The 23,045-nt window shown below is 40.7% G+C and overlaps 1 protein-coding gene across 4 annotated transcripts in view; it reads right to left on the bottom strand.

Annotated features, from left to right (window-relative positions):
* LOC129528932 (cyclin-J-like protein) overlaps window positions 1-23,045 on the bottom strand; it is a 164,971-nt gene that overhangs the window by 28,409 nt on the left and 113,517 nt on the right. For all 4 annotated transcript variants that reach the window (XR_010134591.1, XR_010134592.1, XR_010134595.1 and 1 more), the window contains one exon: window positions 4,782-4,850. The gene's annotated coding sequence lies outside the window, so the exon portion shown is untranslated. The remainder of the gene's footprint in view (window positions 1-4,781; window positions 4,851-23,045) is intronic.

Here is a 23,045-nt window from a genome sequence, read left to right as displayed (position 1 = left end):
ATACTGAACAATGAAATAGAATAGGTTCCAGAAACAGACCCATATGTATATGTACATTTATGACAAAGCTGCCATTGCTCACAGTGTGGAAATTCACGGTGCTGAGAGTACTGAGTATTCACACAGGAAAAAAAAAAAAAGAAATATGATCCTATTTCTATTGGATCTATCCTATTGAACACAAACATCAGTTTCACATAGACTGTAGGCCTAAACATGAAAGGCTAAACTATAAAACTTTTAGAAGACAATATAGGCAATGTGATTATAACATTCAGTAAGAAAGATTGCATACAAAGTTGTTGTATAAATAGTTTATACAAAAATATAAACTATAAAGGAAATGTTTGATAAGTTTGGCTAAGCTAAAATTGGAACATATGTTCACCAAAAGAAACTGTTAGAGAATTTAAAAAACAATTAAAAATGGAGAAGCTATTTGTTGCAACATACAAATGAGGTAGTATTAAAATACATAAAGAAGTCATATAAGTCTATAAGAAAAAGACATCTTAATAGAAAAAGATAGGTGCAGCCATAAAAAAGAACAAAATCATGTCCTTTGTGGCAACATGGATGCAGCTGGAGGCCATTATCCTAAGCAAATTAATGCAGAAACAGAAAACCAAATATCACATGTTCTCACTTATAAGTGGGAGCTAAACATTGGGTACATGTGGACACAAAGGTGGCAACAACAGACACTGGAGACTACTAGAGGTGGGAGGGGGAGGGAAGGATTGAAAAACTAACTATTGGGTACTATGCTCACTACATAGGTGACAGGATCGATTGTACTACAAACTGCAGCAGCACATTAATATACCCATGGAACAAACCTGCACATGTACCCCTTGAATCTAAAATAGAAATTGAAATTATTTTAAAAATCATTAATATTGGCAAGACTTTATCTCTTTAGAGTAGAAGAAACATAAGTATCCATATCCATATGAAAATATGCTTGGCCGGGTGCAGTGGCTCAAGCCTGTAATCCCAGCACTTTGTGAGGCTGAGGCAGGTGGATCACCTGAGGTTGGGAGTTCAAGACCAGCCTGGCCAACATGGTGAAATCCCATGTCTACTAAAACTACAAAAATTAGCCCAGCATGTTGGTAGGTGCCTGTAATCCCAGCTACTCTGGAGGCTGAGGCAAGAGAATCGCTTGAACCCGGGAGGTTGAGGTTGCAGTGAGCTGAGATCGCACCATTGCACTCCAGCCTGGGCAACAGAGCAAGACTCTGTCCAAAAAAAAAGAAAGAAAATATTCTCAACCTCATTCATAATCAGATAAAAAGAACAAACCACAATAAGATACTATTTCATACCTACCAGACTGGCAAAAGTTTGAAAGTCTGACAAAATCAGGCGTTGGCTATGATTGAAAAACCAGAACACTCACACTGCTGGTGAGAGTGTCAACTGGTACAACCACTTGAAAAATAATTAGAAATAATCTAGCAAGAATGAAGATGCATGTGTCCTGTAATCCAGCAGGTCCACATGCAGGATTATACCCTAGAGCTCCTGTACATGTGCACAAAGGGACTCATACAAGAATGATCGAAAAAGTCTTGTCTAGATCATGTTTTAAAAATGGAAACAATGCAAACATTCATCCATATCTGAATGAATAAACCACACTGTGGTGTATTTATATGCTCTAGCACCATATAATTCTTATTATAGGAATTAATTACAGTGACACACAACTACACGGATGAAACTCAAGATCAAATGTCTGAGTAAAACACACAAGTTGCAGAAAATTCATACAGTATGATTCCATTTGTTTAAAGTCCAGCAACATTCAAAACTAAACAACATGTCGTTTTGGAATATAGCAAAATGTAAAAAAGCATTTTAGAAAAAAAGTGAACAAGGCCAGGTGCAGAGGCTCACGCCTGTAATCCCACCACTTTGGGAGGCCGAGACGGGCAGATCACCTGAGGTTGGGAGTTCGAGACCAGCCTGACCAACATGGAGAAACCCCGTTTCTACTAAAAATACAAAGCCAGGCATGGTGGCACATGCCTGTAATCCCAGCTACTCAGGAAGCTGAGGCAGGAGAATTGCTTGAGCCTGGGAGGCAGAGGTTGCAGTGAGCCGAGATCGCTCCATTGTACTTCAGCCTGGGCAACAAGAGTAAAACTCTGTCTAAAAAAAAAAAAAAGTGAACAATAAACTTCAGGAGAATAGCTACATCTGAGAAGGGAAGAAGACAGATTCTACAGGGCATCCAAAGGTAATGCTGGACACAGGCGTTCACTCTTTTGTAATTCTTTTTATATTTTAGAGACAGGGTCTTGCTCTGTCACCCAGGCTGGAATGCAATGACGTGATCAAGGTTCACTGCAGCCCCAAGCCCCTGGGCTCAAGCAATCCTCCCACCTCAGCCTCCTGAGTAGCTGGGACTGCAGGCGTGCACCACACCTGACTAATTTATTTATTTTTTGTAGAGATGAGGTCTCACTATGTTGCTCAGGCTGGTCTTGAAATCCTGGCCTCAAGCAATCCTCCTGCCTTGGCCTTCAGAAGCTCTGGGATTACAGGTATGAACCACCATACCTGGCCAATATTGTAATTCCTTACACATCACATATATATTATATGAATATTCTCAATATCTAATCAAAACAATTAAATGAGGTGATTGACTAAGTAAAACACACAGCTCAGTAGCTGGCATCTATTAGGTGCCCATTCTTCTTCTAAGTCTTGTTTCATTATAAATTTTTTTTGTTTGTTTGCTTGTTTGTTTGAGACAGAGTTTTGCTCTGTCACCAGGCTGGAGTGCAGTGACGTGATCTCGGCTCACTGCAACCTCCGACTCCCTGGTTCAAGCAATTCTCCTCCCTCAGCCTCCAGAGTAGCTGGGATAACAGGCACGTGCCACCATGCCCAGCTAATTTTTGTATTTTTAGTAAAGACGGGGTTTTACCATGTTGGCCAGGATGGTCTTGATCTCCTGACCTCGTGATCCACCCGCCTTGTCCTCCCAAAGTGCTGGGATTACAGGCGTGAGCCACCGTGCCTGGCCTCATTATAAATATTTTAAAACAAATGTGAGTAAAACTAAGTGGTTTTCTTTCAACTCCAATAATTGCTCTTAGGTGGAAGAATGCCACAGGATCAGATTCTAGGTCTGTTCAGAGTCAAAGACTAACAAGGCTCCCCTACTCCGGGTTCTCGATCTTACAACATCCCAGTGGGGTCATTTATGCCAACTGAACTAAAAATAAACATCTACAACTGTTTCATCCTTTCCCCCCACCTTGATTTCTACCTGTGTGGTTATCTTTTTGACTAGAAAATAATCCTTTTGTGAAACTATGATGAGAGAAGCCACACCCCTAAGCTGGAAGAAATAAAAATAGAGGCACAGTGGATGCCTGCACAATCACACACTCTCTCGTTTGGGTGCTCTGCATCATCACATGTTATATTTAGGTTGGTGCAAAAGTAATTTTAATGGCAAAAAAATGCAATTGCTTTTGCACCAACCTAATACAAAAGGCAGACTAGGAGTAAAGATAGTGATCTGCTCACTGCCTGCTCTTGGGGTATCTTCTGGTCCAAATGCTGTAAATCTCAGGACACAGGCATGGGCAAAGACTTCATGTCTAAAATACAGAAAGCAATGGCAACAAAAGCCAAAATTGACAAATGGGATCTAATTAAACTAAAGCGCTTCTGCACAGTAAAAGAAATTATCATCAGAGTGAACAGGCAACCTACAGAATGGGAGAAAATTTTTGCAATCTATCCATCTGACAAAGGGCTAATGTCCAGAATCCACAAAGAACTTAAACAAATTTACAAGAAAAAAACAAACAACCCCATCAAAAAGTGGGTAAAGGATATGAACAGGCACTTCTCAAAAGAAGACATTTATGCAGCCAACAAACGTGTGAAAAAATGCTCATCATCACTGGTCATTAGAGAAATGCAAATCAAAACCACAATGAGATACCATCTCATGCCAGTTAGAATGGCGATCATTAAAAAGTCAGGAAACAACTGATGCTGGAGAGGATGTGGAGAAATAGGAACGCTTTTACACTGTTGGTGGGAGTGTAATTAGTTCAATCATTGTAGAAGACAGTGTGGCGATTCCTCAAGGATCTAGAACTAGAAATACCATTTGACCCAGCCATCCCATTACTGGGTATATACCCAAAGAATTATATATCATTCTACTGTAAAGACAGATGCACATGTGTGTTTGTTGTGGCACTATTCACAATAGCAAAGACTTGGAATCAACCCAAATATCCATCAATGATAGACTAGATAGAGAAAATGTGGCACATATGCACCATGGAATACTATGCAGCCATAAAAAAGGATGAGTTCATGTCCTTTGCATGGGCATGGATGAAGCTGGAAACCATCATTCTCAGCGAACTATCACAGGAACAGAAAACCAAACACCACATGTTCTCACTCATAAGTGGGAGCTGAGGAAGAAGAGCACAGACACAGGGAGGGGAATATCACACACCAGGGTCTGTCGGGGGATGGGGGATAGGGGAGGGATAGCATTAGGAGAAATACCTAGTGTAGGTGACGGGTTGATGGGTGCAGCAAACCACCATGGCACGTGTATACCTATGTAACAAAACTGCATGTTCTGCACATGTACCCCAGAACTTAAAGTATAATTTAAAAAAAAAAGAAGAAATTAAACTCATGCTTAATCCTGAAAAAAAAAAAAAGGAAAGAAAACATCTGTGACACAAAAGAGCCCCAAACCAAAGAGAGTTGCAAGTAATGCTGACCTTTTAGTAATAAAGGCTCTGGCACTGGTCTTCTCTCCAGTTTGGCTTTGCTTTATAACCAGGAGGCAGCTGGAAAACAAACAAAACATACAAGGTTTTATCACTTCATTCAAACAGACTTCGGAGAAGTGGCATCCAGGTACTATAGAGATAATCAAATTCTATTGTTTGTCTAAGAGTCCACTGAATTTCTAAGTTAGTTAAAGCAATGGGGAGAGAACAAAAAAAAAAAAAACAGAAGGCCAGGCAAGGACTGTGTTTTCACTGGTGCTCCAGAAGAGTCAGCAAGAAACAAGGGAGAGGAGAAAGGGAAACGAGCTGGCCAGACCTTCTCAGTGTGAGGGAAGCAAAGAATCACCGAGATGGTCCATTCATCTGCTCAACCACTGAGCACCCAGTGTGCACCAAGCTCTGTGCTGGAAAAATAAACACATAATTCCTTACCTCATGGAGAATGTAGCTCAGTAGGGGAAAGTCAGAAGCAAGTTGGCAATATGTGGTGTACAGGAGAAGCAGGGGCTGCCACGGGAGCACACAGCACCAGGCTTGGGGGCTCAGAAAAGCCTCCCCACAGGAAGCAACAGCGAACCTCAGACTCTCCTGTGGAGTAAGACCAGTTGGCCTGACATAGTGCATAGTGGGCTGAGGGAGAGGAGTATGAAGCAAGAGGAGAAAGCCTCAATCTGGAGAACAGCAAGTGTAGGGCTCAGGGAGCAAGCATGGGGTACAGGAAAAGGACAACTAGGTCAGAAGGCCTGGAGCAAAGAATGCAAGCAGGGTGGTGCCAGGTTTGCCACCTCTAAATATTATGCTCTCCATGGCTTCAGGCCCACTGGACAAACCCAGGCAATGAACAGCCTCAGACCTGGAGAGCAGAACTCCTGACTCATACAGCTCATCTATCTTTGCACAGTGCCTTGTGTTCTTGCAGTCACACTCTTGGTTGCAGATACAATGCCAGCCGGAAATATGGCTGTGACAGGACAGTGACTCAGAGTATACAGTTGGGCAATGAGAACTTAAACCATAACTATAAGACTTTTTGCAAGAAAAACCTATTAGACAGAGACATACACACACTCAGATCAGCTACCCTAGCAACTCCTCCATTATATATTAAGAGGAGACCTCAAGCATTGCAAAATCTATTTGGGGGAATGGGGACCAGTTTTATTGCCTGCCTGTTCTTGAGAAAACTTGTGATAAATGGAATCAACTGAACCTTTTTTATTTTCAAATCTGCTCACACATAGCCTTAGGGTCATTTGTGATGTGAGACTGAAGGGGACTGGGATGCAGTGGATGACAGCTGCCCACCATCTGTCTGGTCCTAAACCATCCACCTTCCCACTGTAACTGCTCAGGCCCTCCTAGCCAGAGGCCTGTCAGGAGCCAATTGAGCTGTATCTATCCAGGTATCGTTACACATTTGTTTCAGTTGTGATTATTCTTTCTGGCAGACAAAGCCATCCTTGTGGAAGGCAGAGCAGGACAATCCCACCCAGGCACATGGACCAGACAGCTGGCAGAGTGCATTGAGGTGGCTCTGCCATCTGCTGCTCAGAAGGAAGGGCCTGAGGCTCACACATGCCTCCAAAGCATGTAAACCCCAGACTTCACCAAACCAAGTGGTAACGCCTCCATCCAAGTATCGTCAGCCCTTCTGGTCACATGGATGCACTGTGTGATTTCTTATCCTCTTCAAGTTTTAACCCTTGTCATTCACTTTGACCTGATAAAAATGCTGGGTTGCCAGTGGGAGGGGTTGAGAATAGGAAGCAAAGAGACTTCATAGTACGATTTGTCTTGCACTGGAGACAAATCAAGCCCTGGGATGGCCTTAGCCTCTTCTGTCCAGAGACGGTCCTGCTGAAAATAATAGATTTTATTCCTCAAAAAATTCATGTCATGGTTAGAGCTAAATCATTCTCCATTTTTGTCTTTTAGAAAACCAGAGATATAGTTCAAACTGGTAGTGACACCTTCTTCTACCACTCTGTGCCACCAGTGCCTAGCACACAAGCAGGTATTTATAAACAGTTATTGATACTATGTGATGAATTACTAGCACACAAGCCTGCTTATTTAGAAAAGAAAATTCTACAAAATCAAAGATCTAGAAGCACAGGTATGGACTATCCAGTATAGAGTACACTTCAACATGTGACTGCTCAAGAAGCCACTTATCAAATCAAACATAAGTGTGACTCTCATCACATGGGTCCTTTCAAAGTGGGGACCTATTCCTCTCCAGGATCTCACCTGTTAGAAAAATGTATATTCACCCTATAGATTTTGTTTAAGATTCTGTCCTCTCTGTGGGGAGATATTTGGAGTTGTCACTCAGCAGCAGAGATCTGGAGGGACCAGATGGCTGGTAAAACAGGAGGCTATTCTCAATCCAGGGCCAACAGGAAAGCTGGAAGGCAGAGCCCAAATTTAGTTTGAAACCTGATGCCCAACAGTATAAAATTAGAAACTCCTTTGAACCATCTGGTTCTTTTAAATAAATACCTGTCTGTCCAATCCTAGAATGGAAGGAGCTTCAAAGTCTAGCTCCCTTCCCTAAGACACAACATCTGTCCCATCAGTAGTGAACAGCAGCCACGGGAGATACTTAATACTGGCTAGCTGACAGAGCCTAGGCTAATGGATGCCAATCTTAAGTACTCTAAAGTTCTTCAGAATCTTTCTGATTCCAATATCTCTTTCACTCTTCTCTTCCAACCACCAAATCCCCTCTTCTTACTCTCCCTGAAGCTAGAATACACACACACACACACACACACACACATACACACACCCCATCTAAAATATTTCAATGTAGTATTGTCCTTCTTCTGCCAACCCACCCATAACGATCATTCCTTCTCTACATTGCTCTACTTTCTATTGTCCTTCTCTCCCCTTCTCTGACAGTGATACAATTTATCCATGACCCCCCAAAAATCAACACTTCACACCCTTGTGGGGTGACTATCTTAGTTCATTTTGTGTTGCTATAAAGGAATACCTGAGACTGGGTAATTTATAAAAAGAAGAGGTTTATTTGGCTTATGGTTCTGCAGCCTGTACAAGAAGCATGACCACATTTTACTGCTGGACATTTGCTTCATATTAATAATAGTGAGTAATGATGCTATGAACATTCTTGGGCATGGCTTTTCATGTGTATATCCTATATTATGTAAAACCACTTCTGGACACTTCCATACCTAGGAGTGGAATTTCCCGGTCACAGGATGAGCAATATTGAGTAGCAGATTTTGCAAACAGTTTTCCAAAGTGCTGGAATCATTTTACACACTCTTCAGTAGCACATAGGAACTTCTATTGCTCCTCACTCTTTTCAGCACTTTGTGTTATCTTTTAATCAGGACTCTCCAACCCCTGGTATCAGTCTGTGGCCTGTTAGGAACTGCGCCAGCATCTGCTCCTGGTGGGGACCTCAGGAAGCTTCCAGTTGCAGTGGAAGAGGAAGGAGAGCAGTGTGTCATATGGTGAGGGACGGGACAAGAGAGAGAGAGCGAGGGGAGGGGTGTCATGCTCTTTTAAACAACCACTCTCATGTGAACTAGTAGAGTGAGCACTCACTCATTATGATGGGAAGGGCACCAAGCTATTCATGAGGGATCTGCCCACCTGATCCAAACACCTCCCATTACGCCCCATCTTCCAACACTGGGGATCAAATTTCAACATGAGATTTGGGGGGACAAATATCCAAACTATATCAGTCACCATCCCTAAATATTATAAAATAATCTGTCCCCAGCCAAATCAATGTATATCCCAGACCCTTCTCCCTTAAACCCACATTTTTCATCCTTCACATGGCCTAAGATCTCTTCCACCACACATCATCTCACCACATGCTAACACCACCCCGACCTTTTATCTTGACTGGAGATGGCCTAACCTGAGTGATTTAGTGATTTCATCCCTTGGAAACAGAAGTGAAGAAGAGTCTGGAGTGGAAGGGTCAGCAGTGAAGACCCCAGGAAAGGAGAGTCAAATAGGACCTCCCTAAGTGCTTCCATTTTCTCTTGTATTCCAAAGGCCGGTTAAAGAGTAAATGAGATGATGTATAAATTCATCTAGTAAACTGTTGAAGCCCAATACAAAAGTAACAACATTGTTATTAAATTATTTCCACAAAAATCCCTTAATTAGCATAGAAATAGTGTCATTATATTTCCCTCAAATGAGTTCCTTTTCAGTGACATGGTGATCAAGTCTCAATGTTGGAGTTGTCTTCAACTCCACCCCCTCCCTTGCCCTCTACATTGTTAGGCACAAGTTTCCATGCACTCTTCTTCGAGAAAGTCCTTCAATCCATTCTCCATATCCATTCTCTTTTGCCCTGAACTTAGCCCAGCCCTTTGTCCCTTTGACACTGAAGCATGACTCTCTTATTCTAGGGTCTACTCACCCTATGTGAGCTCAGGTCCTCCAATAAGCTGATGTTAACATGAACCAGACATGCAAGATACTTGTTGGGGGAGATACTTGGGCAGGATAGAGAGGGAGAGAGCATGCATAGGCAGAGGGAGCCTTCAGACCACACTTGTCTGACACCGTTGACAAGAGGGAAAGAAGACTGGTAGGAAGATCCTCAGACCACACTGCAGTTCTAAGAAAGTCTCGTTTGGCTGATGGGTAGTATCCAAGCCCAGGTTCCCATTAGAAGAGTCCACATCGAGCAGAATTGGCCCAGCTTTAGTACCTTCAACATGTCAATGAGGGACAGACACAGCTCCGGGAAAGTGTGGCCCCAGCATAAAGATCAGAGTAATGAGGAAAAGATAGCTTCTCAAGTACTAAGTGAAATGGATAGACAAAGGCAAAAACTGAAACTTGACTCCCTCTCATGCCATTCACAAAAATCAGCTCTGGGTGGATTGTAGATCTAAGTTTGAAATGATAAAACTTTTAGAAAATTATATATAGGAAAATTCATGACTGAGAAAGGAAATCTGTAAACCATAAAGGAAAAGAGAGATGCACTAGAATACATTAAAGTTAAGAATTTTTATTTACCAAAATTAAGAGCTTCTGTTTTGATAAGTAGAAGAGTGAAAAGACAAACAAAAGTGGGAAAGTGTCATTTTAATACATATAACTAAGAGGCTCATAACCAGACTATATTAAAAACTGGTAAAAGTTAATCAAAAGCAAAATAACAGAGAACCCAGTAGAACAAAGGGTCAGAAACTCAAACTGGTATTCCACAAAAGAGGCCATGCAAATGGCCAGTAAACATATATAGGTGCTGAATATCATTAATCACGAGGGAAATGCAAATTGAAATCACAACGAGATACATTCAACACACACCTGAATGGTTAAAATCTAAAACAGTGGTCTCCAAACTTTTTGGCACCAGGGACAGTTTCATGGAAGACAATTTTCCCACAGACCCAGGGGAATGGTTTCAGGATGATTCAAGTGCATTACACTTATTGTGCACTTTATTTCTATTATTACATTGTAATATATGATGAAACAATTATTCAACTCACCATAATGTAGAATCCGTGGGAGCCCTGAGCTTCTTTTCCTGCAACTAGATGGTCCCATCTGGGGATGATGGGAGACAGTGACAGATCATCAGGCATTAGATTTTCATAAGGAGCATGTAACCTAGATCTCTTGCATGCACAGTTCACAATAGGGTTCACGCTCCTATGAGAATCTAATGCCACCACTGATCTGAAAGGAGGCGGAGCTTAGGTGGTAATGCAAGCAATGGGGAGCAGCTCTAAATGCAGATGAAACTGCGCTTGCTCACCCACTGCTCGCCTCCTGCTGTGGGGCCCGGTTCCTAACAGGCCACAGAGTGGTACCAGGGGTTGGAGGGTCCTGATTAAAAGATAACACAAAGTGCTGAAAAGAATGAGGAGCAATAGAAGTTCCTATGTGCTACTGAAGAGTGTGTAAAATGATTCCACCACTTTGGAAAACTGTTTGCAAAATCTACTACTCAATATTGCTCATCCTGTGACCCAGAAATTCCACTCCTAGGTATGGAAGTGCCTAGAAGTGGTTTTACATAATATAGGATATACACATGAAAAGCCATGCCCAAGAATGTTCCTAGCAGTGTTACTCACTATTATTAATATGAAGCAAATGTCCAGCAGTAAAACTGTGGTCATATTCATTCCATGGCGTACCATAGTGAAAAGTAATGCATCAAAACTACACCCAACAATATAGATAAATTTCACAAATACAATGCTGAGTGACACATATTCTATGATTATATAAAGTTATAAACATATAAAGTTCAAAAATAGTTGAAACTAAAATATCATATTTAGGGATTCATACTTAGGTGGTAAAACTATTGGAAAAAATGCAAAGACATGATAACCATGAAGGCCAGGATAGTGGTTACCTTTAGGGAGAGGGAAAGAGTATAACTGGGGAGGGGTATGCAGGGCCTACTGGAATGCTAGCAGTAGACTATTTTTGCCCTGAGTGTTTGCTTTATAATAATTCAAAAAACTTTACTAACATACTTTATGCATTTATCTTAATTGTGTTATATTTCTCAATGTTTTTTAAAAGGAATTCTTTTTTAAAAAAAATTACAGATGTAGTGGCTCATGCCTATAATCCCAGCACATTGGGAGGCCAATGTGGGAGTATTGCTTGAGGTCAGGAGTTGGAGATCAGCCTGGGCAACACAGTGACACCCCATCTCTACAAAAATTTTAAAAATAAAAAAACTAGCCAGTCATGGTGGCACGTGCCTATAGTTCTAACTACTTGGAAGGCTGAGGCAGGAGGATCCCTTGAGCCCATGACTACAAGGTTACAATGAGCTATGATAGGGCCACCACAGTCCAGCCTGGGTGATGGAGCAAGACCTAAAAGCTTAGTGTAACAGAGAATAAGTGAAAATCCCAGCAAAACATAGAAGACTAATCACAAATGAGTTAGTTTCATCACACGATAAAGCATGTTTATCATTTTTTAAAAACAAAAGAAGTGGGAAACAGAAGGTATTATTAATAGAAACATCCTCTGAAGCAAAACTGTCTGCCTAGAGCCCAAACAGTATAGAAAAGGTAGAAATTACTCTGCCTCTTCCTAGCAGGCAAAGATTCCCTTCCCTTCACCTGGCTGGCAGTTTGAATTGCAAGGAAAGATGAAACACTGTGACTCATGTTGGCAAAAGATGATTGAGGACTAATTTTACCAATGTACTTTAGGTACCAGTTTGCAAAGCGTGCTTTTAAGTACTCTGATAATTAATGGGTAAGCTGGCAGGCACTTTTTCACTCAAATACATTTATTTCTTAATTAAAACGACATGCAGATGTTAACATTTATTAATTATTTTACTAGTTCACAGCAATATAATTAACTGACTTTAAAAAGCTGAAAATGATACTGCCATCCTTCAGAAGTTGCGGCATTTGGTCTAAATGAAAATGTGAAGTAGGAAAAGGTGTCCTCATTTCACAGTCTCTCTCCCCACATCTCTCCCCTGTCACTGCTTACAAAATGGGCTGTAATAATTCTTCCCAACCCAGTGCATGTGCCCCTTTGCAATGTGACTTTGTCACCACTCCCATCAAGGGGTGGGGACTTTTTCCCCACTAGGGACTGACTAAGGAGGAGGAGTGGTGGGAGCAGTTTACTCCAGTGGGGAAGAGAATTTTATTGCATTGTTTAGAATTGCTAGCACACAGTGATAATAAAATAAAAAGCAACCAACTTTTCATTAGTTTTATTATTGCTTTTCAATTCTCTACAGAAAATGCACCCCCTTACTGTCTGCACCCAGGAGTTGTTCTCCCACTGCCAATCATTTCCCTGCTTGGTATTCCATCGTTCCCCACCTCTTGAATCTGAGCAGGCCTGGGACTTGCTTTGACCAATAGTATGTGGTGAAAATGACACTTTGGGACTTCCAAGCCAAGACCTCAAGACATTTGCAAATTTTGCTCTAGTCCTCTTGGAACCCTGAGACCTCCATGTGGGGAAGCTGAGCATGGCCTCCTTGAAGATAGAAGAACACATGAAAAGAGAGGTCCGGCTGATAGCCAGCACCAGTTATCATCAGGCATGTGAGTGGGGCCATCTTATATCGTTGACCCCAATCCAGCCATCAGATGGCTACAGCCACATGAGTGACTCCAGGCAAGACTGGCAGAAGAACTCTCCAGCTGGGCCCAGGCCAAATGGTGTACCCACATATTTCTGAGCAGTTCAAATGGTTGTTTGAAGTCACTAAATTGGGTTCTCATCCTAGCTCTTCCTCTTAGTGGTGAGACCACAAACAAGTCAATTAACTCTTCTAAGCCTTTTCCTTTATCTGTAAAATGGGGATAATGATATAGAACTTTCTACAGATGACTGTGGTGAGGACTGAATAGGATTATGTGTACGTGCCAGGGTGGAGGCACTAAGATGTGAAAGGTGCTAGATACCAAAATGAGTATGAACATATCCCACTGAAGGAATTCTAAAAGTAGACAGTTAAGAACTGGTTGAGGGCCAAGCGTGATGGCTCGCACCTGTAATCCCAGCACTTTGGGAGGCCGAGGCAGGTGGATCATTTGAGGTCAGGAGTTCAAGATGAGCCTGGCCAACATGGCAAAACCCCCTCTCTACTAAAAATACAAAAATTAGCTGGGCATGGTGGCACGTGCCTGTAGTCCCAGCGACTCTGGAGGCTGAGGCAGGAGAATCACCTGAACCGGGGAGGTGGAGGTTGCAGTGAGCTGAGATCGTGCCGCTGTACTCCAGCCTGAGCAACAGAGCGAGACTCTGTCTAAAATAAAAAGAACTGGTTGAGGACTCTTGAACCCCTCAGTTCCACCTCAAGGGAGTAAAGACAGAGAGAGGATTTTGTGAGGGGGTTTTCTTTGAAGAAAGCACTGTTGTAAGACTCCTTCTAAGAGGGGAAAGTGGGCTGGGTGCAGTGGCTCACACCTGTAATCCTAGCACTTTGAAAGGCTGAGGTGGGAGTATTGTTTGAGCCCAGGAGTTTGAGACCAGCCTGAGCAACACAGCAACACCCTGTCTCTACAAAAAACTAAAATAAAAATAATTAGCCAGGCATGGTGATGCATGCCTGTGGTCCCAGCTACTAGGAGTCTGAGGTGGGAGGATCGCTTGAGCCTGAGAGTTGGAGGCTGCAGTGAGCTGTGATCGCACCACTACACTCCAGACCGGGTGACAGAGTGAGACCCTCTCTCAAAAATACAAAAGAGGGGAGGCTGCAGAGTGCTTCCCTCTCTCTTCAAGCCTGTTTGAGAATGGGTCCTTCACCAAGGCTGTTCAGAGAGCCTGAAATGTGCTCCTTGTAGTCCAGGAGCTCCTCAGATTCATGCCCGAGAAAGTGAAACAGCAAAGGGGAGGGCTGTCTTTGGGACACAAGGTCTAGAGAGCAATTTTATACCAGGGAGCTGCTGCCTAGACCAGGGATCCCCAACCCGCAGGCCACTGACTGGTACCGGTCCGTGGCGTGTTAGGAACCAGGCCACACATCAGGAGGTGAGCAGTGGGTGAGAGAGCACTACTGCCTGAGCTCTGCCTCCTGTCAGATCAGTGGCAGCATTACATACTCACAGGAGCATGAATCCTTTTGTGAACTGCACATGCAAGGGATCTGGGTTGTACATTCCTCGTGAGAATCTAACGCCTGATGATCTGAAGTGGAACAGTTTCATCCTGAAACCATACACTCTGCCCCATCCATGGAAAGATTGTCTTCCATGAAACCAGTCGCTAGTACCAAAAAGGTTGGGAATTGCTGGCCTAGAGGGTCCAGCAAAAGTGTTTGAGGGAATCTATGGAAGAAAGTAAGGTTTAAACAGCTGCCAGCTCCAAAGAACACAAAGCCAGCCAGTTTGGAATAGAATCTATGAAGCGGGTACTATTACTATCATTTTACTAACCAGAAATGGAGGCTTAGAGAGGTTAAGTGGTTTGCCTAAGGTCATACAGTAAGTACCACAGACAGGATGAGAATCCAAGCTGATTCTTAACTATGCTATTCCAGATTACCTAGTAAACCACACGTGAAATAGACAGACACCATCACCAAGCAAGAACAAGTGATTAAAAAAAAAAAAGATAGGAAAACCAAGCTATAGGCATGGCAGGTTCTCTGTTATCCCAGGAAACAAACTGGATGTCCTATGCCTGCAGGCAAAGAATTGAAACAAGTAAATGAGAGCACTTTCAGACAACATCAATATACCATGCCAGCTGTAATGTACGACCCTTCCTCAGCAGTCTTCGCTCAGCTCCGCCTGTAAAAAACCCCAGCAGCCAGTGAGTAAAGCTGGCTGGGGCAGGAAGATCTTTACAACCAACTAACTAGTGGGAGTCAATATTCTGCCAGCTGTAGGAAACAAGGAACCACGGAGGATGACTGGGAGCATGGCCATTTCATTCATTGGGTCCCACAGCCACAGTGCGGGACCTACAAAGTCAGTTAAGGGCAAGGGAAAGGTTTGAGACCGAGGGAAAAAAAGGATTAGCTCAAAACTCTAAAAGGAACATTGCTAATTCATAATCGATAACTTTTAATGAAATCTCTACCAAAAGTAACGTTATGCCAACCTCGTTTGTTAAATTAATATTCATAAGTATTTCATTACATTTGTAAACAATCTGTAGGTTAGGCTTCCTTACTTCACAAGAATTCCAAGTGTGGGTGAGAAATCACAGGAATTGAAAATTAAAGAAGTTGTTCCTAGCCTGATCATTTCAAAGGCAAAATTGTTATTTGTTAAAAGTCTTCCAAAATACTTACAGAAGAAAAAGTTACATTTAATATAGCATTTTATTTTTTTAATTGTGCAGGTTAGGGGCCTCTAAAAGGATGAGTTCCTAGAATCTTTAAACAGTGTCATCCTGAACAAGGAAACAAGGGCCATTAAAGCCATCAATGAATTCAAGTTTCTCACACAATGTCTGAGATGTGGGTGGTTCTTCACTAAATCTTCATTACATTTACAGGCGACACTTTCTGTGACAGCACAGGATCTGAAGTCTGACTGCCCCAATTCAAATCCCCACTCCACACTTAGCTGTGTGTCCTGGGGCAAGTGGCTCAATCTTTTTGAGCCTCATTTTCCTTATATGTGAAGGATGGAGATTAATGAACCCACTTCAAAAGGTTGGGGGAACTGAGCTAACACAATCATCCCACAGTATCCATGGGGGATTGATTCCAGGACACTACCACCTCCCCTACTACCCCCAACAAATACCAAAACCCACGGATGCTCAAGTCCCTGATATAAAATTGTGCCATATATTTGCATGTAACCTATTCACATCCTCCTGTATACTTTAAATCATCTCTAGATTACTTACAATACCTAATAAAATGCTATGTAAATAGTTGTTATACTGGACCAAGCACAGTGACTCATGCCAGTAATCCCAGCACTTTGGGAGGTCGAGGCAGAAGGATCACTTGAGCCCAGGGGTTAAAGACCAGCTTAGGCAACATAGTGAGACCCCATCTCTACAAAAACAATAATAATTATTATCTGGTCATGGTGGCATGCAACTGTAGTTCCACCTACTCAAGAGGCTGAGGTGGGAGGATTACTTAAGCCTGGGAAGTCAAGGCTTCACTAAGCCGTGATCACACCACTGCACTCCAGTCTGGGTGACAGAACAAGACCCTGACTCGAAACAACAACAGCAACAAAAAAAAAAACCTACAAAAATTGCTGTTATTATACTATAATACTATATTGTTTAGGGAATAATGACAAGAAAAAACGTCTGCGTGTGTTCAGTACAGATGCAACCACCCATTTTTTTAAAAAATCTTTTCAACCCTCAGTGGGTTGAATCTGTAGATGTGAAACCCATGATACAGAGGGGTGACTGTACATGTAAAGCACTGTACAGTCCTGGCACACAGTAAATGTTGAATAAACGTTAGTTGTTCACAGAAACTTGGATCTGCCAAGAGAACCCCACCCCACGGCCTTACTGTGTAATCATTTTTATGTCTTTCCAAGGTGAGTGTGTGCAAAGGTGGAGATGCTTCTTCAACAAGTTTCCTCCTGCACAAAGTCAGGGCCTGTCTGCCAGACAGAAGCCAAGCAGGAGTTCAGGGTCAGGCGCCAGACAGGAGTTGAGCAGACAGAGCTATTAATAGAAATCTAGGGCCCAGGCATTATGTTCAGAATGGTGCCCCTTACTCCATGTTGGTTCTAAAAATCATTTTCCAGCACCCCTGTGGTGGGTTATTTATGTCTATGGTAATAAAAAGGAGAATTTTTACAAGGCTGTGTAATGAATGAATCCTCAACAAACTGAGTGGTTGATCTGCAGCAAATGGATTTGTTCTCCAGAGGTACGAAGTATTTGAGTGCAAATTCGCTGTTTTATACACCCATAGAGGATCAAGATAACTGTCCATAAATATCTATTTGGCTGAGGGTAGTGGGAGAAAGAGGGAGGGATGGAGGGAGGCAGGGAGACATAAAGCCAAAGAATTTGTAGTATAAACTCACTTGTATTAAAAAAAAAAAAAAGAAAGAAAAACCCAAATTCCACTCTTGTTTATACTACATGTGGAAACGCACAGAAGACTGGAGGGTGCATGTCAAACTGTTTGCAGTGCTAATTCTCACTGGGGAGCAGAGCAGACTTTCCACAGTGGGCTGTAGAAGGAGCACAACAGGAAGCAGAGGGCACTAACAGCCTGAAGAGATGCCCACAATCTAAAGGGAATGAAATTTGGTGAACCAGCTGGGTCCCAGAACCTTGAGCTGAAATCACAATATGGCCACATCGCACCAGAGGTCTCCCAGTGAGATTGGGTTGTGAGAGTGAGCACTGAGGAATTCTTGCCAGGGAAGAAGAAACCCCATCTGCATCTTTCAAGCGAAGTAGCATCACCAGGCAAGGACGGCAGAAAACAACCTGGATGTTATAGATATACCTAAGGGAGACACATTACTCTTAATATCACAGGGGGTGTACACCCTGTGATATTATTTGTAATATCTAAGGGAGATATGTTACTCCTAATATCTAAGGGAGATATATTGCTCCTAATATCACAGGGGGTATACCCCCTGTGATATTATTCATGATATCTAAGGGAGATGATATATTACTTGTAATATCACAGGGAGTGTACACCCTGTGATATTATTCATACTATCTAAAAGAGATATATTACTCCTAATATCACAGTGGGTGTACACCCTGTGTATACACCCTATGATATTAATCATAATATCTAAGGGAGATGTATTGCTCCTAATATCACAGGAGGTGTACACCTTGTGTGTACACCCTGTGATATCATTCGTAATATCTAAGAGAGATGATATATTACTCCTAATATAACAGGAAGTGTATATCCTGTGATATTATTCATAATATCTAAGGGAGATGATATATTACTACTAATATCACAGGGAGCGTACACCCAATGTCTACCCTCTGTGATATTATTTGTAGTATCTAACAGAGATATATTACTCCTAATATCACAGGGAGTGTACATCCTGTGATGTTATTCATAATATCTAAGATATATATATAATATCTAAGCGAGATACATTACTCCTAAAATCACAGTCCACCCTGTGATGTTATTCATAAAATTTAAGGGAGATATATTATTCCTAAGATCACAGTTGGTGTACACCCTGTGATATTATTCATAATATCTAAGAGAGAGATATATAACTCCTAAGAGTACAGTGGATGTGCATCTTGTGATATTATTCCTAATATCTAAGGGAGATATTACTGCTAATATCACAGTGGATGTACACCCTGTGATATTATTTGTAATATCTAAGGGATATATTACTCCTAATATCACAGTGGATGGATGCCCTTTGATATTATTCATAATATCTAAGGGAGATGATATATTACTTCTAATATCACAGGGAATGTACACCCTGTGATATTAGGATTAATATATAAGGGAGAGGACATATTTCTCCTAATATCACAGAGGGTGTATGGCCTGTGATATTATTCATAATATCTAAAGGAGATGACACATTACTCCTAATATCAGAGTGGGTGTTAACCCTGTGATATTATTGGTAATATCTCAGGGAGATAGATTACTCCTAATATCACAGAGGGTATACACCCTGTGATATTATTTGTAATATCTAAGGGAGATACATGACTTCTAATACCACCGAGGGTGTTCTCCATGTGTGTTCACCCCCTGTGATATTATTCATAATATCTAAGGGAGATATATTACTCTTAATATCACACAGGGAGTACACAGAGGGAGTACAACCCGTGTGATATTAGTAGTATAACTCCCTTAGACATTACAAATAATACAACAGTGGGTGTACACAGAGGGAGTACACCCCCTGTGTAATCCCTGTGATTTTATTCGTAATATTTATGGGAGATGTATGACTCCTAATATCACAGTGGGTGTACTCCCTCTGTGTACACCCACTGTTGTATTATTCGTAATATCTAAGGGCGATATACTACTCCTAATATCAAATTCCTAAAATATCCAGGGTGTACACACGGTGATATTAATGAAATAACATAGCTGTGATATTTCTATAATATCTAGTGTTTACACACTGTGATATTAATGAAATAATGTCGCTTTGATATTTCTCTATAATCCAGGTGTTACACCCAATGTTAATACACTGTGATATTAATGAAATATCATCCCTCTGATATTTCTATAATATTCGGTGATTACATACAATGTTTGTCCACTGTGATATTAACGAAATATCATCGCTCTGCTTCATCCATGTCCCTACAAAGGACATGAACTCATCATTTTTTATGGCTGCATAGTATTTCATGGTGTATATGTGCCACATTTTCTTAATCTAGTCTATCATTGTTGGACATTTGGCTTGGTTCCAAGTCTCTGCTATTGTGAATCATGCTGCAATAAACATACGTGTGCATGTGTCTTTATAGCAGCATGATTTATAATCCTTTGGGTATATACCCAGTAATGGGACTGCTGGGTCAAATGGTATTTCTAGTTCTAGATCCCTGAGGAATCGCCACACTGACTTCCACAATGGTTGAACTAGTTTACAGTCCCACCAACAGTGTAAAAGTGTTCCTATTTCTCCACATCCTCTCCAGCACCTGTTGTTTCCTGACTTTTTAATGATCGCCATTCTAACTGGTGTGAGATGGTATCTCATTGTGGTTTTGATTCGCATTTCTCTGATTCTCAGCAAACTATCGCAAGGACAAAAAACCAAACACCACATGTTCTCACTCATAGGTGGGAATTGAACAATGAGAACACATGGACACAGGAAGGTGAACATCACACACCGGGGCCTGTTGTGGGGTGGGGGGAGGGGGAGGGATAGCATTAGGAGATATAACCTAATGTTAAATGACGAGTTAATGGGTGCAGCACACCAACATGGCACATGTATACATATGCAACTAACCTGCACATTGTGCACATGTACCCTAAAACTTAAAGTATAATAAAAAAAAGAAAAGAAATATCATCGCTCTGATATTTCTATTATATCCAGTGTTTACACACTTTGATAATATTTATGAAATATCACTTTGATAGTTCTATAACGTTCAGTGTTTACACACAGTGTTTGCCCACTGTGTGACATTAAAGAAACACCATCACTCTGTTATTTCTATAATATCCTGTGTTTACACACTGTGATATTACTGAAATAACATCGCTCTGATATTTCTATAATATCCAGTGCTTACACAGTTTACACACTGTGATATTAATGAAATATCATTGCTCTGATATTTATTTAACATTTAGTGTTTATACAGTGATATTAATGTAATATCTTCACTCTGATATTTCTATAATATCCAGTGTTTACGCAGTTTTTACACACTGTGATAATAATGAAATAACATTGCTCTGATATTTCCATACTATTCAGTGTTTACACAGTGATACTAATGAAATATCATCGCACCTATTTTCTATAAAATCTAGTGGTTACACACACTGTTTCCCCACTGTGATATTAACGTAATATCATTGCTCTGATATTTCTATAATATCCTGTGTTTACACACAGTACATGTACATTGTGATATTAATAAAATATCATCACTGATATTTCTATAATATCTACATTTGTCACACTGTGACATTAACAACTATAGATATTATAGAAATATCATTCCTCTGATATTCTATGATATCCTGTGTTTACACACTGTGATATTAATGACATACAATCGCTCTGATATTTTTATATTATCCAGTGGTTACACACAGTGTTTACACACTGTGAAATTAATGAAATATTATCGCTCTGATATTTCTTTAATAACCAGTGTTTACATGCTGTCATATTAATAAAATATCATGGCTCTGATATTTCTATAATATCCAGTATTTGTAATTGTAAATGTAAGCACTGTGATAATAATGAAACATCATCACTCTCATATTTCCATAGTATTCAGTGTTTACACACCATGATATTAATGAAATATCATTGCTCTCATAGTTTTATAATATCCAGTGTTTACACCCTGTGGTATTAGTGAAATATCATCGCTCTGGTATTTCTATAATATTCAGTATTACATACTCTATTTCTGATATCTCTATAATATTCCATATTTACAGCCTCTGATATTAATGAAATGTCATCGCTCTGATTTGTCTGTAACATTTAGTGTGTGCATACAGTCTGTGATATTAAGAAAATATCATCACTCTCATTTGTCTGTAAAAACCAGTGTGTGTGTACACACTGTGATATTAAGGAAACATCATCACTCTGATATTTCCATTATATCCAGTGTGTACACACTGTGATATTAATGAAATATCGTGTTAATGAAATAGAATCGGTCTGCTATTTCTATAATATCTAGTGTGTTTGTACACACTGTGTTATTAAGGAAACATCATCACTCTGATACATCTATTCATCCAGTGTGTGAGTACACACTGTGATATTAAGGAAATATCATTGCTCTGATATTTCCATAACATCCAGTGTGTGTGTACACACTATGATATTAATGAAGCATCATTGCTCTGATATTTTTATAACATCCCCTCTGTGTGTACACACTGTGATGTAAATGAAATATCATCGCTCTGATATTTGTAATAATTATTTGTAATAATGTGTACACAAAGTGTACACCGCTGTGATATTACGAGTAGTATCACCATGGGATACTATGAATAATGTCCCAGGGTGTACACACAGGTTGTACACACACTGTGATGCTATGAAAAGTATCTCCCTTGAATACTATGAACAATGTCCTAGAATGTACAAACAGGGTGTATACCCACTGTGATATTACAAGTAGTATCTCCCCGGGATACTACGAATAACGTCCCAGGGTATACACACAGGGTGTACACCCCCTGTTATATTATGAGTAGTGTCACCTTGAAATGCTACAATGTGCCAGGGTGTACACACAGGGTGTACACCCCCTGTGATATTAAGAGTAGTATCTCCCTTAGATATTACTAATAATATCACAGGTTGTACACACAGGGTGTACTGCCATCATGATATTGGCAGTAATATCTCCCTTAAATATTACAAATAATATTACAGGATATACACACAGAGTGTACTCCCACTATGATATTAGGAACAACATCTTTTTAGAAATAACGAATAATATCACAGGATGTACACTGACAGTGATATTAAATGTAATATATTTTATCGATATTATGAATAATATCAGAGGGTGTATACCCACTGTTATATTAGGAGTGACATCTCCCCTATATATTACAAATAATATCACAGGGTGTACATACAGGGTGAATGCTTACTGTGATATTAGGAGAAATATTCCCCTTAAATATTACTAATCATATCACAGGGTGTACACCCACTGTGATATTGAAAGTAATGTCTCCCTTTGATATTGTGAGTAATATCACAAGGTGGACACACAGGGTGTACATTAACTGTGATGTTAGGAGTAATATCTCCCTAAGATATTGCCTATAATATCACAGGGTGTACACCCATTGTGATATTAGGAGTAATGTATCCCTTAGATATTACAAAAAATATCCGAGGGTATGCACCCACTGTGATATTAGGAATAATATCTCCCTTAGACGTTATAAATAACATCACGGGGTGTACACCCACTGTGATATTAGGAGTAGTATCTCCCTGAGATGTTATGAATAATATCATGTGGTGTACACTTACTGTGATATTAGGAGTAATATCTCCCTTAGATCTTACAAATAATATCACCAGGTGTCTACCCACTGTGATATTGGAG

This window comes from Gorilla gorilla, chromosome 1 (genome assembly GCF_029281585.2).
Source record: "Gorilla gorilla gorilla isolate KB3781 chromosome 1, NHGRI_mGorGor1-v2.1_pri, whole genome shotgun sequence".
NCBI classification, from domain to species: domain Eukaryota; kingdom Metazoa; phylum Chordata; class Mammalia; order Primates; family Hominidae; genus Gorilla; species Gorilla gorilla.
The sequence above is the reverse complement of the archived record's forward strand: the minus strand, read 5'-3'. Positions and strand labels throughout refer to the sequence as shown.